The sequence below is a fragment of the Callorhinus ursinus genome, unplaced genomic scaffold (assembly GCF_003265705.2).
Source record: "Callorhinus ursinus isolate GAN/ISIS: 27379988/994484 unplaced genomic scaffold, GSC_fseal_2.0 scaffold57, whole genome shotgun sequence".
NCBI classification, from domain to species: Eukaryota; Metazoa; Chordata; class Mammalia; order Carnivora; family Otariidae; genus Callorhinus; species Callorhinus ursinus.
In genome coordinates, this window is record NW_027397119.1 from 1,986,222 (window position 1) to 2,004,218 (window position 17,997).

At 36.7% G+C, this 17,997-nt stretch overlaps 1 protein-coding gene across 5 annotated transcripts in view; it reads left to right on the forward strand.

Annotated features, from left to right (window-relative positions):
• Positions 1–17,997, forward strand: part of NEK7 (NIMA related kinase 7) — a 163,904-nt gene that overhangs the window by 69,566 nt on the left and 76,341 nt on the right. The gene's annotated exons all lie outside the window — the stretch shown is intronic.

Genomic DNA, 17,997 nt, shown 5'->3' on the forward strand with positions numbered 1-17,997 from the left:
CAGAGGGGGAGACGAACCATGAGAGATGATGGACTCTGAAAAACAAACTGAGGGTTCTAGAGGGGAGGGGGGTAGGGGGATGGGTTAGCCTGGTGATGGGTATTGAGGAGGGCACGTTCTGCATGGAGCACTGGGTGTTATGAACAAACAATGAATCATGGAACACTGCATCAAAAACTAATGATGTAATATATGGTGATTAACATAACAATAAAAAATAAAAAAATAAAAAAAAAGAAAAATACAAAGACCTAAAAAAAAAAAAATAACAGTGTACCCTTATCTGACTGTGGGGCCCCCTTCCCCTCCTTTTTTTAAGTGCATCTATTGACTTCTTCCAGAATTGGTATCTAAAACACAGTTCAGAAAATACTGCCTACATATAAACTACCTTTTCTGCCTCTGTGATTTTTGTTCACTTTGCACCCTCATTTTTCTCTCCAATTTTTGAAATCCTGTCCCACTTTCAAGCACCACCTAAAATGCCATTTCTATCATGAAGCTTTTTCTGATTTTCTGAACGTAGTATTTTTTCTTGGAAACCTGATGATACACATTCTTTGTATGTCTTATGGTATTTCTGACACCTTTGTGTTATTTTATGTGGATATTTTCCTATCTCTTCTGGGTTAAACTCTCCTTGAGGAAGAGGACTATCTCTTACTTACTTGGGTACTGTACTTCCTCACATGGAGCAGGGCCTCAATAAGAATAGGTAATTGAAGCCAACCAGAGACTCGTTCAAATGAAGATGTTTAAATTAGCCCTTTACCTAAGTTTTTTAAGTTTTGAATTAATACCAGTTAGTTAATATACAGTGTCCAGTATTTTAATTTCAAGACGGTTGTTTTTTAAAATCTGTCTATATTTTATGTCCTGGTCATAAATTACCGAGATTATACTAAGCAGCTTCTAACAATCAGATAGATATAAACACATCTTAGTGCCAATCTTACACCTCTAGGCAAACATTGTTGTTTCATAGTTTACTGTTTCTAGTGAAGACAGTAGAAGAAGTACTTTGGAAAACTAGGTGGTTCATGTTATGATTTTGAAATCCACAGTTTGGAACAGCCCTAGTTTCAAAGGCGGGAAAAAAAGCACTTTCATTTTTGCCTCCTACTGAGTCACCAGCCAGGAAAGGTCGGAGTGGCAGTAGGAGGCAAAAATGAAAGTACCTGTTTTCCTATGAGACACAAGGCTGCCACGCAGCATAAATTTCAAGATCATGTACGTGGTTCTGCATCTCTTTTCACACTGGTCCCTTTCGTTTATGCCCCCTGCTGCTGTTCCTGTGTGGCTGGACCGCTTTCCCTGTTGGAAACGGGCAAGTGTCATCCTAGGTTCTAGCTGCCTGTGGCAAGTGCGGGAAGGGAGAAGCCTTTCCCCCCGTCTCTGCATTCAGACTGATAGTGTGAGATCGTGAAAGAAAGATTACCTGACAAGAGCTTATAGACGTTATTGCTTATTAGGTCCTTGAAAAATGTTACTGTTCTCAGTAGTGTTATTTATTTTATTTTATTTTATTTATTTATTTATTTATTTATTTATTTATTTATCTTTTAAAAAGATTTTATTTATTTGACGGAGAGAGACACAGCGAGAGAGGGAACACAAGCAGGGGGAGAGGGAGAGGGAGAAGCAGGCTCCCCGCGGAGCAGGGACCCCAATGCGGGGCTCGATCCCAGGACCCTGGGATCATGACCTGAGCCGAAGGCAGACGCTTAACGACTGAGCCATCCAGGCACCCCAACAGCATTATTTTAAAGGGCTGGGAAAGGACAGTGTCTGCTCGGGGTTGACAACCTTCTTTTGTTTTGTTCCACACCATTGACCTGAATAACGGGGCTGTGATATGGCAACATTCATAGCCAAGTGACTTCTTTCACTTTTGTAATGCTAATAGTGTGGACATAAACAGAAATCTAGGGAAGTCAGCTTTCCAAGTGTCAAATACCAATTATATCCTGTTATAATGATGAGTGATGTATATTCTTGGCATATCTTTCCTTTCCTTGTTCCGAGATGAATACTCTAACCCCATAATGCATAATGTATGGTCTCATTTTTAGTATAGGAGTTTCTTTCTTTCTTTTTTTGAGGTTTTAGATTGTGAGATTTATGTATCTTTTCAAATGTGTTTTTGTATTACTGTTATTCTCTTGAGCTTAGGGAAAATTTGTTCTATCAGCTTCCATTTTTTCCCCTTCCCTTCCTTCTTTAATTCCCTCCATTAAAGCCTAGAAGGTACTACAAGGATATTTTGACTAGATTTTTATTCTATATATTCTTACTGCTTTAGGACTCTTGTTTGTGGAACAATGGGTTTGACTTAATTTTTTTTAAAAATGCAGACTGTGTACAAGATAGTGACAGATATATAGTAAAATGTTTGCTTTCTACTATGAGACTAATTTTAAACAAGGGAAGTTTACAACTAACATTTTGTGAGAATTTTGATTTATGGTCATTGATTGAAGAGGGCTCTGGTACATTCACAAGTTTATCATAAATGTAAATATAAAACAATTATTATCAATACAGTTCTAATGATTTCTGGGAGTGATTAGGAGGAGGATTTATTTTAATTGTAATAATCTTCAGGGCTTAGATTATAATTATTGCTTGTAAATTTGTAGATAACTAGTGTAACACTTTGGCTACCTGTGAAAGAGGGCATCCCACATTTGCAGGTAGACAAATAGACAGCTTGGAAGGTATGAAAATCTTGTCTTGCTGTTTTCCAGTCCAGGCAGTAAGGTAGACCATTCCTTAAAGCTTCATGGCAGCCCAAACTACAATCCGCTTGTCCTTGTCCTTCCTCTGGGAAAGGAGCACGAAGAGATGAGATGAGGTTTACCTCATAGCATGTCAGGCTAGTAATCCAGGTGCATTATGGGCCAGAGTGACTCAGCTCCCAGTTGACTGTTGAGTGGATAGGACTTTTGCACATGATAATTGTATTACCTTCCCCTGTCTTTAGCTTATCTTATAGGATTCCTTTTTTTGTGAAATAAGTGTCATCATGTAGCTTCTTCTGATAAATTGATTTTGCCAAAGCACCTATCCTATAGCATCGAGTAGAGCTTCTGTTTTGGGGAATTTTATATGTATTGTTTATATGTGTATATATATATAATGTTTATGTGTTTATATGTATTATATGTTTTGTTCTATATGTATTTTATACATTTTATATGTATATTTGTTTATATGTATTGTTTATATGTATTGTTCATATGTATTGTTTATATGTATTGTTCTCCTTTTGACATTTTAGTTCATTGAATGACATTATTGATAAAGGTAACAGGAGAATAAGCAGCAGCTGTTTTGAGGAAAGAAGACTCTTGCCATAGTTTAAGTTCATGACCATGGACCTCAAGTAACCCTTAGATTATGTATGTCAGCAGCCATACCCTGAGTGCCTTTGTTCCCCTGCCTCCTCAGTGACTACTTCATCTTCTTTCTCCTCAGCCCCCAATACTTTTTCCCCCACCCTCACTCTCAGCTAATGCCCTTGCTTCCTACTTCCCTTAAAAAAACTGGAACAATCAGAAGAGATCGCCCACAGATATCCTCCTCCCAGAACCTTGTACTCTTATGACCTGCCTTTTCTGTTACCAGAGGAACTAAGCCAGCTGTCCTCAAAGGCCAGCGCTCTCGTGAGCCCCAGATCCCATCTTCATCCGTGCTTATTTCAGCTTTCTCTACTGAGTCCTCCCCATTACATACTATTGTGCTGGTATTTCTTCCATCAAACAACAACCGAACCAAACAAACTCAAAAAACAGCCTTTGAAGTCCTTCTTCTCTCCAGCTGTTGACCTATTTCTCTGCTGCCTTTTATTGCAAAATTCCTAGAAAGATTTATTTGTAGTTTTGTCTCATTTCTCCTTTCACTCTCTGAAATGTGCTCCAATTCAGCTTTCTCCCTGACTATGCCACTGAAACTGCTCTTGCCAGGATTGTACTTCCCGTGTTGCTCAGTCCAGCTGTCTGGGCTCAGGCCTCACCTTCCTGACTCATCAGCTGCATTTGATAGAGTTGATCATCCTTTCTTCTTTGAAGCCTGTTCATTGCTTAGCTTCTAAGAACTTTCTTTTTCTCTTGTCTTAGTGGTCCCTCCTTTGCTGATGTCTCCTCACCTCCTGAATCTCTAAACAATTCAGGATTCTGAATATGATCTATGTGCTGGGGACTCTCAAATTTATATCTCAATCCAGACCTCTGTCCTGAATTCCAAACTCATGTATCCACTTGCATACTTGACATCAGATTTGCATGTCTCAAACATAACATGTCTGACACTGACCTTTAAATATTCCTCCTAAAACTGTTCTAACGGGGCGCCTGGGTGGCTCAGGTGGTTAAGCATCTGCCTTCGGCTCAGGTCATGATCCTGGGGTCCTGGGATCAAGTCCCACATGGGGCTTCTTGCTCAGCTGGGAGCCTGCTTCTCCTTCTCCCTCCATCCCTCCCCCACGCTGTGCTCTCTCTCTCTCAAATAAATAAAATCTTAAAAAAAAAAACTGTTCTATCCACAGTCTTCTCTCTTTCTCTCTCTTTTTAAGATTTTATTTATTTGACAGAGAGCATGAGCCAGGGGGAGAGGGAGAAGCAGGCTCCCTTCTGATCAAGGAACCCGACATGAGGCTCGATCCCAAGACCCCAGGATCATGACCTGAGCCAAAGGCAGATGCTTAATTGACTGAGCCACCCAAGCGCCCCTCTATAGTCTTCTCTATCACAAGTAATGGGAAGTCCATTTTTTCGGTTGCTAGGCTAAAATTTTTAGAGACATTCCTGACTCCCTCCCATTCCTGTCATCTAATATCTAATCTGTTAATAGATCCATAGACTCTAGCTTTAAAATATATTTAGAATCAGAATACTTTTTACTCTGTGCTACCACTCTGGTCAAAATTATTTTGATTTTTCACATACCTTATTGTGATGGCCTCCCACTTGGTCTCTGCTTCCACCCTTGCCTCTCTTCACTCTACTCTCAACACAGAAGCCATTACAAAATTATACAAAATTTAAATATAAAATATAACATTATAGTCAAATGATGTCTGTTTAAAACCTTCTAGTAGTTTCTCATCAGCTTGCTCACTCATCTTCAAGTATATATTTAAATATCATATACTTTGATCATTCAATGAAAATTGAAATTTCACCCCAACACAGTATGCCTTTGCTGCCATATTTTTTCCTCCATAGAATTTATCACCTTTGCACTCTTTATTTTGTTCGTTATCATTGTTCTCCTAGAGTATAAACTTTATCCCTAGTCCCTAGAATGGTACCCAGGCACATAGTAGACATTCAGCAAATATTTGTTGAATGAATATAAACTTGGTGTGAAATCAATCAGTTCTCTTTCTAAGCACCACCTTTTTGAATGTGAATATTAAAATATACAAATATCTACAGAATTTCTCTTTTATTGTACGAGTAACCACCTACATCCCTCATTTCTTACTGAACTTTTTTTTTCACTTCTTTGTTTTTAACTGGAATGTACCTCTTTCCCCCAAGGACACTGCTTTTACCCCATAACCCTTTCAAGTAGAGGCTACTTGTTCTCTAATAGCCATAAACCATGAGGATCAGGAGGAATCAACAGTAGCCTTCTCCATCCACAGTACCTCTTTCTGATCACTACTTTGTCTTGGGGGTGGGAAGGGGTGAAACCTGCTGTACTGAGACTCCTGCTTCCCATCTAATGATTTTCACCTTTCTGATAGCTGTTATCGTCTACCCTCCTCATCACTCCTTGCATTAGTTGAAAAGTTGACCACCTGGCTCACTGTCTTACCATCTTCATCCTGCTTTTGGCCGCTACTGTTGGCACCTACTGATGATTGAATTCTTAAAATACACCTACCTTGTGCTAAACATTTTGAATACATTTCCTCATTTATTTCTAACAGATAACATACAAAGCATTATTTTTCACACTTTACAAATAAGAGACTGAGGCTCAGACTAATTAACAGATTTGCCCACAGTAACATAGCTAGTAAGTGGTAGAGCTGGGATTTGACCCAGCTGGGTTGTCTGACTCCAAGCCTGTGATTCTTTAGCTTTCACAGAGAAAGCTCCTCACACATTTCCTGGCCAGTTTGATCTTAATCACCACGACCCTTGATATTTTTATAGGTACCTCAAGCTCTTAGTCTTCAAGATGAAATTTGTTATTTTGCCCAAGATTGCACTTTTGCTTGTGATTATTACCATCATCCATCTGGTTGTCTGAATTACAAACAAGAGAATCTCATAATCTTATGTTTAGGCAGTTTCCATGTTCTCTTGATTTTATTTCCTAAAAAGCTATCAGATCCGCTAATTCTCTACATTTAGGTTATTTTCACCTTTCCTGGATTATTGCAGAAACTTTGTGTAACTGAGCTCTTTACCTTTCATTTTACCATTTTTAATCCATTCTTTACATTGTAGCATGAAATATCCTTTGAAAGTGTATGTTTCATTATCTCACTCTCCTTAAAGGGCTGCTTTTTTATTGTTCTTAGGGTGAATTCTGCATTTCCTTGTATGACTTAGAAGGTCTTGCATCATCTGGTCTCCTTTTACTTCTCCAACTAAAAAATGTGTCATTTTTTATTTTGGACTCAGATTCAGTCATGTCTTGCTTATACTGTGCTATTTTTCATCTCCAAGTCTAAGGTAGCGAGGTAATGGTATTCAAGGATATTTAGTCACTAATGGAACATAGTGAGCATAAAAGCTCAGTATAATGTTATATGAACTACATTTCATGATAGAGATACTAGGGAAAGTGTTATAGTAGAGGAAATATATAATTTGGAAGACAACAAAAAGAGTACTCTCAGAAAAAATAATGATTATTGGGTAGTTCCTTATACTCATATGCTTCCAATAAATAAGAGTATACTTTGAAAAGATATATGCATCCCTATGTTTATTGCAGCATTATTTACAATAGCCAAGATATGAAAACAACCCAAGTGTCCATTGATAGGTGAATGGATAAAAAAGATGCAGTGTGATCTTGCCATTGATGACGATGTGGACAGACTTATAGGGTATTATGCTAAATGAAGTAAGTCCAGTAGAGAAAGAAAAATACCAGATGATTTCACTTGTATTGGAATCTGAAAAACAGAACAAGTGAACAAACAATAAAGAAAAAAACAGACTCTTAAAAACAAAGAACAAAATGGTGGTTGCCAGAGGGGAAGTGGGTGAGGGGATGGACAAAATAGGTGAAGGGACTAAAGAGGTACAAATTTCTAGTTATATAAAATAAGTCACAGAGATGAAAAGTATAGAATAGGGAATATGGCCAATAATAGTGTAATAATGTATGGTGACAGATGGTGACTATACTTACTGTGGTGAACATTAAGTAACCTATAGAATTGTTGAATTAATATATTATAAACCTGAAACTAATATAACATTGTATATCAATTATACTTCAATTAAGAAAAATAATATACTATATCAGCAGTTCACTGTTCACTTTTGTGGATCAAATTTTATGTCGGTGATAGTAGATAATGGTTACTCAGTAATGTTTGTTGGATAAATGAATTAATCTCTAAATAAACTAATCTCTAAAGGCCTACCTCAAGAAGCAAGAAAAATCTCAAACAACCTACCCTTACCCCTAAAGGAGCTAGCAAAAGAAGAACAGACAAAACCCAAATCCAGCAGAAGGAAGGAAATAATAAAGAAATGGTATAGAAACTAAAAAAAAAGTTTCTTTGAAAAGATCAACAAAATTGATAAACTTCTAGCCAGACTCATTTAAAAAAAGAAAGAAAGAAAGCAAAAGAGAGAGGAGTCAAACAAAATCAGGAATGAAAGAAGAGAAATAACCAACAGCACAGAAATACAAAGGATTGTAAGAGAATATTATGAAAAATTATGTGCCAACAAACTGGACAATCTAAAAGAAATGGATAAATTCCTAGAATGCATAACCTACCAAAACTTAACAAGAAGAAATAGAAAATTTAAACAGATTGATTACCAGCAAAGAAATTGAATTAGTAATCAAAAACTCCTAACACACAAAAGTCCAGGACCAAACAGCTTTACCAGCAAATTCTACCAAACATTTAAAGAAGAGTTAATACCTGTTCTTTTCAAATTATTCCAAAAAATAAAAGAGAAAGCAACACTTCCAGATTTATTCTATGAGGCCAGCATTACCCTGATTTCAAAACCACGTAAAGACACAACAAAAAAGAGAGCTACAGGCCAATATTTCTGATGAACATAGATGCAGACTTCTTCAACAAAATATTAGCAAACCAAATTTAACAATACATTAAAAAAATCATTCACCACGATCAAGTGGGATTTATTCCTGGGATGCAAGTTCAATATTTGCAAATCAATCAATGTGATATATCACAGCAATAAGAGAAAGGATAAAAACCATATGATCATTTCAGTAGATGCAGAGAAAGCATCTTGCTCATTGGTGTAAAACAGCTTTCCCTTAGGGTCAGGAACAAGACAAGTATGTCCACTCCCACCATTTTTATTCCAAGTGGTACTGAAAGTCATAACCACAGCAGTCAGACAAGAGAAAGGAAGTAAAGGCATCCAGATTGCTAAAGAAGAAGTGAAACTTTGACTATTTGCAGATGACATGATACCACATATAGAAAACCCACCAAAAAACTATTAGAACTGATAAATGAATTCAGTGAGGTCACGGGATACAAAATCTATATACAGGAATCTGTTGCATTTCTATACACTAATAATGAGGCAGCAGAGAGAGAAATTAGGATAACAACCCTATTTACAGTTGCACCAAAAATAATAAGATACCTAGGAATAATCTTAACCAAAGAGGTGAAAGACCTGTACTCTGAGAACTATTAAACGTTGATGAAAGAAATTGAAGACAACACAAAGAAATGGAAAGACACTCATGCTCATGGATTGGAAGACCAAATATTGTTAAAATGTCTATACTACATCTACAGTTTTAATTCAGTCCCTATCAAAATACCAACAGCATTTTTCATAGAAGTAGAACAACCACAAAAGACCTCGAATATCCAAAGGAATCTTGAAAAAGAACAAAACTGGAGGTATCACAATTCCAGACTGCAAATTATATTACAAATCTATAGTAATCAAAACAGAATGGTACTGGCACAAAAACAGACACATAGATCCATGGAAAAGGATAGAAAACACAGAAATAAACCCCCAATTATATCATCAATTAATCTTTGACAAAGGAGGCAATAACATGCAATGGGAAAAAGTCTCTTCAACAGATGGTGTTGGGAAAACTGGACAGCAACGTGCAAAAGAATGAAACTGGACCACTTTCTTACACCATACACAAAAATAAACTCAAAATGGATTAAGGGCCTTAATGTGAGGCCTGAAGCTATTAAAATCCTAGAAGAGAACACAGGCAGTAATTTCTGTGACGTTAGGTATAGCAACATTTTTCTAGATATGTCTCCTGAGGAAAGGGAAACAAAAGCAAAAATAAACTATTGGGACTACATCAAAATAAAAAGCTTCTGCACAGCAAAGGAAATAGCAACCAAAAGACAACCTACTTGAATGGAAACAGATATTTGCAAATGACATGTCTGATAAAGAGTTAGTATTGAAAATATATAAAGAACTTATACAATTCACCCATACCTGAGGGATACAGAAAGACCCCAAAAAACTAATAGTTCAGTTAAAAAATCGGCAGAAGACATGAACAGACATTTCTCCAAAGAAGACATACAGATGGCCAACAGACACATGAAAAGAGGCTCAGCATCACTCATCATCGGGGAAATGCGAATCAAAACCACAAAACCTCACACCTGTCAAAATGGCTAAAATCAAGATCATAAACAACAAGAGTTGGCAAGAGCGTGGAGAAATAGGAACCCTCTTGCACTGTTGGTGGGAATGCAAACTGGTGTATTTACCCAGAGGATACAAAAACACTAATTTAATGGGAGTCATGCACCCCTATGTTTATTGTGGCATTATTTACAATAACCAAATTGTGGAAGCAACCTAAGTGCCCATTGGTAGATGAATGGATAAAGAAGAGGTGGTTTATATGTACAATGGAATATTATTCAGTAATAAAAAGGAATGATATCCTGCTATTTGCAACAATATGGATGGATTTAGAAAGTTTAATGCTCTGTGAAATAAGTCAGAGAAAGACAAATACCATAGGATTTCAATCATATATGGTTTTTAAGAAACAAAGCGGGGGGGGAAGACAAACGAAAAAACAGACTCTTAACTATAGATAACAAAAACAGATGGTTATCAGAGGGGAGGAGTGTGGGGGGATGGGTGAAATAGGTAAAGGGGGTTAAGAGTAACTTACCTTGATGAGCACTGAGTAATATATGGAATTGTTGAATCACTGTTTTGTACATCTGAAATGAATAGAACATTGTATGTTAAGTACACTGGAATCAAAATTTTAAAAAATTGTCATTACATTTAGGATATCTTTATATTTTGTCTTCCTTTATATCATTATTATGTGAATATTATGACTTTTTCATGTGACTATGGTTATGTTTCAAACAGCTTTCTCACTAAGTATTCGTAGAGCAAATATTTCTTACATTTAGAAATTTTGATGAGGACCTCTTTTATCAGGCACATTTATATAGGATAAATTTAATTACGCATCTTTTCTTTTTCTTTCCTGACTGGATCTCATTAGGTATAGATCAAGGGGATGTAGATCAAGGCAGAACAAGGGGCTGGAGGAGGAGTTTCTAGAAGAGTTATGATAGGGTGTCCAGTAGAGGGTGTGGGGGATACCTGGAATCAACTAACATTAACTTCCAGAACCAATAAATGGGTGAGATTGAACAGTGAATTAAATTGCCCAGAGTGAATGAGTAAAGTGAGAAGAGAAGGCCAAGGATAGTACCCTGTGGAACACAGCAGCATTTATCTGTAGAGTTGCTAGAAGGAAACAGAAGGACTGGCTGTGTAGTGTGGTGGTTGAGAACATGAGCTCTGAAGACATTGTCTAGGATGAATTCTTGCATCTCCCACTTTCTAGCTATGTGATGGAGAGCAAGTTATTTAACATCTATAAAACTTAGTTATCAATGAATGAGAAGAATGATATTTTTTACTCCATAGAGTTGATAGGGAGCTTTCTTTCAGTATGGTGCTTAGCACATAGCACTCATTAGTTGATGGTGATGATGACCATGTCCACTGTGACTATGATAGTGACAACTTTCTGCCAGTAATTACTCGGCCCACAGATTTCTCTGCCCACTGATTGTTTATATAGCATGTTATAATCTTTATTACATTTTTATTGCCTATGTTCTGCCCAAACTGCCTCTGTTTTCACCTTGTTTATACCAGTAAATGGCATCAAGATCCGTCTGTGTGCTCAAGCCAAAAATCTATGATTTATCCTTGATTTCTCTCTGTTCCTCACTTCTCATATTCAGTTCATCAGCAGTTCCTTTGACTATGTCAAGATCATATCCTGATTCCAGCTGCTGTCATATCTCACTGTAATTCCCAGGTCAAGTCCATTACCTATGTCCAGACCCCCAGCTTCCACTCTAGCTTTACTCATCCTCCTTCCTAGTTCCTTTTCCACACAGCACTGAGAGTTACCTTTGTAACAGGTATAGTAGATCAGAGCACAGTGCTTCCTGGGTAAACCTCAAACTCCTTACTCTAGCCATCAGAGCGCTCTGTAATTTTGTCAGTGCTTACTTAACCTCTTGAGCCTCGTTCCTTACCATTGTCCCCCTTGACAGCCACACTGTACTTTTCACACCATCATTCTTGAGGCATTTTCTCCAGCTCTTCTTTCTGCTGCTTCCTTTCCTTGTGATCTTTTAATTACAATGTAAATTGTAAGGTCATCCCTGAATTACCCAATCTAAAATAACCATCCGCTCATTTTCCATTATATATTTCTCTGCATGGTACTTAAGTATGTGGAATAAATATTAGAACTATAATGTATATGTTTAGTTTCTTTTTTTTTGTTTTTGTATTATGTATTCATTTGTTTATATCCCCTCCTCTGTTAATACTTGTGGAATAAATGAATAAACTTTAGAAAGCCTCTTCCCTCTATTTCTCCCTGTTTCTATCTCTGTGTTCTCTCAGAGACTTTTCCTTGCCATATTTAATTTTTCAAGGTATAGCTGGTGGTGCTCATGGGAAGAGTGGGAGTATCTTTGTCATTGATCAACTATTCTGCTCATGATAAGGTGGGAAAGATAGTATTTTTGGTTACATAATTTAGATATAGTAATTATTATGTTACATAGTATAACTAATGATGATTAAATGATACAAATACTAGGGTCTTAAAAATGTTTAACTAGTTAATTAGTTATATTTGGTCACTCATTTTTCTTTTGCTATAATGAATTTCTCTCCTTTGATAAAAAGCCAGTTGTAATGATTAATGGCATATTGCTCAAACTGGTGCAAATCTCCAACACTTAGTATCTTTAGGAATCGGTTACCTTTGAAATAGTTCAAGAAATTTTAGGGAGATAATTGTTCAAACATGAAAAAGCATGGATCATTAGACTTTGCTGGCACATGTGGTGTTTTTTTGTGTTGTTCTGTTTTTTTCTGGCTTCCAGTGAGGTTTATAGGAAGTGTGTAGAAAATAATATTTGACAGAGCTGTGTTAAATATTGTTAAAAGGCTATTCTAGTTTTGAGTAATTTGGTGATGAGGAGTATCATTTTTGAGACCAGAGCATGAACTTTATTGCTAAGTAAAATTGAAGGGCATTTGGAGTTGTTACTCTTAAATTTTGGAGAAATCCAGTAACATTAATATATAATATAAAGCAATTTACTAACTTGCATAATTGTTAATATGAAAACCACCAGTAAGAGATAAATTTGCAATAACGATGAAAACCTTATTAATGATGTTAAATATTGTAATTAATACTCGCTTGTATATTAGATCATTGATAACAATACCACTAGGAATTATCAGGATATAATTTTCTCCCTGGGGAGTTCATTGAGTCCATGCTCTGACTCTTCTAATTTCCCGAGAGAGAATTGTCATCATAATGTTATCCTGAATGATCTTATTGCTCATTAAGTGTCCTTCCCTTCAAATTTAAAGCAAATTAAAGAAATTAATTTAGTCCTAGGAAATCATCGTTTAAAGAGTCTGCACCTGTGAGAATAAGAACCACTGGCACAACAGAATGAATTTTATTTTAAAAAGGAAAGTTTTATATGAAGGAAGCAGTAAACACAGACTGACATGTAGAAGTTAATCCCAATTAGTTAGCAAGATCTGGTATTACATGATTAGAGTGCATTCAGATCAACAAGAGATGCATTAGTAAGAACCCAGAACATTTAAGGTGTTATATAAAGCTTGTTTCACTCTAGGATTTGATTTCTTAGTTGTTATCTATAATTCTGAATACTTATTTTATGTTTTTGATATTTCAGAATACTTTTATAATATAACCTGTTAGTATATAGATTCATAAATGTTATGAGGCTAAACATAATTTACCACAAAAATGTAAAAAAATGCTTCCAAGAACAGTTTTAATTATGCCCTTTAAGTCAAGAGTTTCGGGTGTCTTATGGTTAATAGTTACGAGATAAAGTAACATTGAGAAACAACTTACATAGGCTTATACTTATGTTATCCATGTTAATTAGTTATCTTTTAAAACTTCTTCCAAAAATTAATCTGTTTGAAAATACTTCTGTGGGGTATGTAGTCTTTATTTCAGTAATTCTAGAAGATGCTGTGTACTGAATTAGCCATGCCCTTTCTCAGTTTTGTCATGAAGCCAGGCAGTTTCAAACTCATAGGGTTTATGGGCTTTGAACCAGTTAGTCTCCTCTTTACTGTGCCTGCAGTTTTAAACTTCATTTTAAGCATGTTCTAACCAGATAACCAAATTGTAAACATGGTGGTTTTTTGTACTAAATGCCCTCCTCTCAAAAATTATTAAAAGGACAGTGGGCAGAATAACTGTAGTTAGATCCACTGTATTGTTACCCAAGTAGCCTCATACCCAAGGGGTTAGGCTAGCTTCATTTGTGAATCAGGCAGATAATCCACATGATAAATGAGGTATCCCAGTTGGAAGGCAGAGCCCAGGGTTGGGTGATAACTGAGAACTCCTAGTAAGTGTGCTCTTGGCATTGGGAAGTCTAGCAACAGATAGAGACAAACAAGAGGACATTAAAGGAGGCTTTTCAAACACAAGAGCCCTGTTACGAGAGTGAGTTGGTAGAACGTTGTCCCTGCTGGCACTCTTGGGGAAGGGAAAGTCTTCTCTGATACTGGGTACGTGCTCTGTGCTTGGCTCTGTCCTAGGTACTTCATAATCATAATCTCACTCAGACACAATTCTTTGGGTAGGCTTACCCCTATTTTACAGAAGTAGGAAACAAGGTTTGGGTAGCTTGCCAGCTCAAAAAGATACCGAGCATCAGAGCTGGGATTTGAGCCCAGGTCTTACTGATTAACTCCAGAACCTCTGCCTTCTCTAAGGGGCTATTTGGGAACTCCGTGGATTCTTTTGTAATACCATGCCTAGTCAGGCTTTGGGGCAAGATTGATTTGAAAACAGTGTTTAGTGCTTCCCATATCACTCTAACCCAGACTGTGGATTATTACCGAAGTGTCCTTTAATAGTGAGGAGTAGGGGAATTCTCTAGTTCACCTGTTGGGAAACTGTAAGAGGCAGAGAATTGTCTTGCTTTGTGGGACAGAAGTTTTTTTGCACTGCACTGTACTGCTTCTCTAACTGATTCTACTCAGAGCCTCTCAATAGTTATAATCATGCAGTAAGTATTTAAAGCCTTTTACATCAAGTTCTTTCAGTTACATTCACTTATTTAGTAAATAGTTATTATCTAGTTCACGTCAGACTGCCTTCATGGCATCTGGATACAAAGATAAAACTTGGTTTCTGGCTTTGAGAAACTCAATTATGTGAAGGGAAAAATACATATATGTATTTATACATATACATATATGTATAAACAAATAAATCCAGTGAGATCCAGAGCCTAGCTCAGTGCCTGAGTTTGCACAGCTGTGTATAGACTTGAATGCCTGCTGTCAGTCGCTACGGAAGCACAGAGGCATGAGCCGGTCGAGCTGCCCACAAGCCAAAGATGATTCCTTAGAAGGCTGGCAGTGGAATCTCAAAGATGAGTTGTGGTTTGCCAGGTGTGAAGAGCAAAGTTATTTAGAGGCGTGGGGACAAGCACATGCTTTGCAAGGAGAGGCCAAAGCTCACGATGCACTTGGGGAACACTTGGTTTGGCTGGTGGATGAGGCCCAGGCTCGGTATAAAAATGACTTGGCCCTGTGTCTTAGGGAAGGCATTATTATCTTTATTTCAGTGGAAGAAACAGAGGAGGTTTTTTTGTTTTTATAAAAATTGAAGATCCTTTAAGTGACTCATATCAAATCCAAAAGCCATTTTGTGCAGCTCAGAAAAATATCCTGGTCATTAAGGGATTGTAGGAGACAGATGCAGTTTATACACCAAATTGCAACCAGGGAAAAAGCAATTTAACTGATTTTATTTGGTCCATATTTCATACTGATTTGAATCTCATTATTTTGCTGGGTTATTTATTCCCAATATAACTCAAATGCTAAGCTAAAAAAAAAAAATATGGGGAATTGGACTTCATTCAAAAAAGAGAATATAGCTCTTTCCTAAAAATAGTTCTTTACTTGAGTGGGCACTCATTTGATTCATCTTTTTATTTAAAGCACCTAATACAGTGCTACCTACAATAGGATATAATTCATGAAAATGAGGTATGGCATTGAATACAATATAATAGAATCATTACTGAAGTATATGTATTACCTGTCTGATGATCTCCTAAAGGAGATCTCCTACTCTACAAGCTTATTTTTATACAAATTGCAGTGTGGCAAAGAGACCCAGGAGTAGTTGGAGATGTGCAGCTATGCTCCTCATGTCAGCTCTCCATGTCTACACTGGGTGACAGGACATGGGAGCAGATGAGACAAGCTGTCACTCACCCACACTGCCCTTTGAAGAAAGGCCATAGGGGGAAAAAGGTGCCGCAAATGGGCTGTGAAGTTTACATACACTGCCCACTGTTAAACAGATTACGTCTAATGAAGTGTCTAATGCTCAGGCCATATCAACCTAATCCTTGGTGGCAGTTCATCCCTCAACTGCCAGAAAACACCGCCCTCTGGCCCTCTCTCGCCACTCTGGCCGCCAAGCACAGGGAGGTGCCCAGTCTTAATAAACCAAGACAGTGTGTGATCTGACATGCAAATGTAGGTCATTGCATATGTAAATGTGTGATTACAAACCTGCATGCCAAAACACATTAGTGAGACTTTGCTCTCAGCATGCGGTTGTCACACTGTCTTAGCAGTTCACGCTAATATTTGTCAGTTATTGTGTAGACAGAAGATGGAATTCCCAGTCAAATTTAAAGTATATGGATTGTATGATAGTGTTCCTAATGATGAAGTTGTATTTTACTGTTGAGATTGGCAAGTTGTCATCAGGAGAAAAAATGGTATGTACATATATAGCAGAAGAAGGAGTTCTTTCTTTGATGTTGCAGACTATCCTAGTGTGTCAATATTTAAAGAAAAAATTTCTTAGGAAAGCATAGCAGTTAAAAAAAATCTCTCCTCTTTAAATTAAACTTTTATTTACTGTTAAAAAACTAAGAAAAGTTGCTACTATCTATTGACTGTATCTAAGAAGTGGTACTTTAAGTTTCCTTTCTTAAATAGGTACCGTGTTGTCACAGTGGCACTTAATTACAAATTAATCTCAGTGACTACAAAAAGAAATCTTATAAATGAACAGCATGTCTGGTTGTCTCCCTGTATTTGATAATTTAATTTTTCTTATTATGGTGTATATTTTTGTTTTCATTCTTAACCTGTTTTTATTTCTGCTTTTTAAAATCAAAAGATCTGAAATTGAAAATATTTATGAATCATTATGTAGGATCCCATAATATTGGATCATATTGTAGATGATTTTGTTTAGTAAGCATGGTAGGGTAGCAAAGACTATACTTGGGAATCAACTAGACATAGGTTTGGTTTGATGACATGTATAGGATTGTCATGAGAATTGAATTAGATGGCATATAAAGTCCTAATACATGGGAATTGTTAAGTTGTAGGTACGAAAATGGAACCTACTATTATTATAGAAGGTAGTTGCTACTGTTCTTCTGTTATACCAGTTATTGTATTATATTTATGAAATGAATTTGTGAAATTTCTTGTATTCTGGTTATTTTGCATGTATTAAAGGAAGAATGGTATTTTTCTTGACAATAATTTGGACTTCCAGAAGAAAGAAAATCAGTGTACAGCAACAGAAATCATTGCTACTTTTTTTCTCTTTTTGTAAAACATTGTATTTGAATTACAGTGAAACTTTAGCAGGATTTTAGAGTTTTTGCTAGCATGATAGATGTAGTAAAATCAACAATAATGAAAGTATTGGGGTTGATGGAAAGTACTACCCCTATGTCAAAATAGCCTTCTGCATAAGTCATGGGGTCGTCAGTCTTAACAGAGGTTTATTTGAAGGACTAAGTTCAAGTTCAATTTAGTGTGTTTACCAACTAGTGCTGTCTTTGATTGCATTAATAGGCATTTAATGTTCATTCTCATTAGAGGGTGCACTAGTCAGACCCCACAAGAATGTCATGTGTACTCCAAGATGGCTCAGAGAATAGAGGAGGTCCAGAAGGATGTGAAGAGAATGATGAAGACTTGGAAGCATGTCCTTACCAATAATCCAGGGACCTCGAAAAGCCTATGCCTATTTAGCCAAAAAAGGGAAGATATAAGGGCATTTGATAACTAGACTCTTTTGTTATAGGTTATATAGGTGGAGGTGCTGGCATAGATCATGAGTGTCCTGAGGAGCCTAAAAGGCAGTGTTTGTTGGGTACGTGTTGTAACTTCA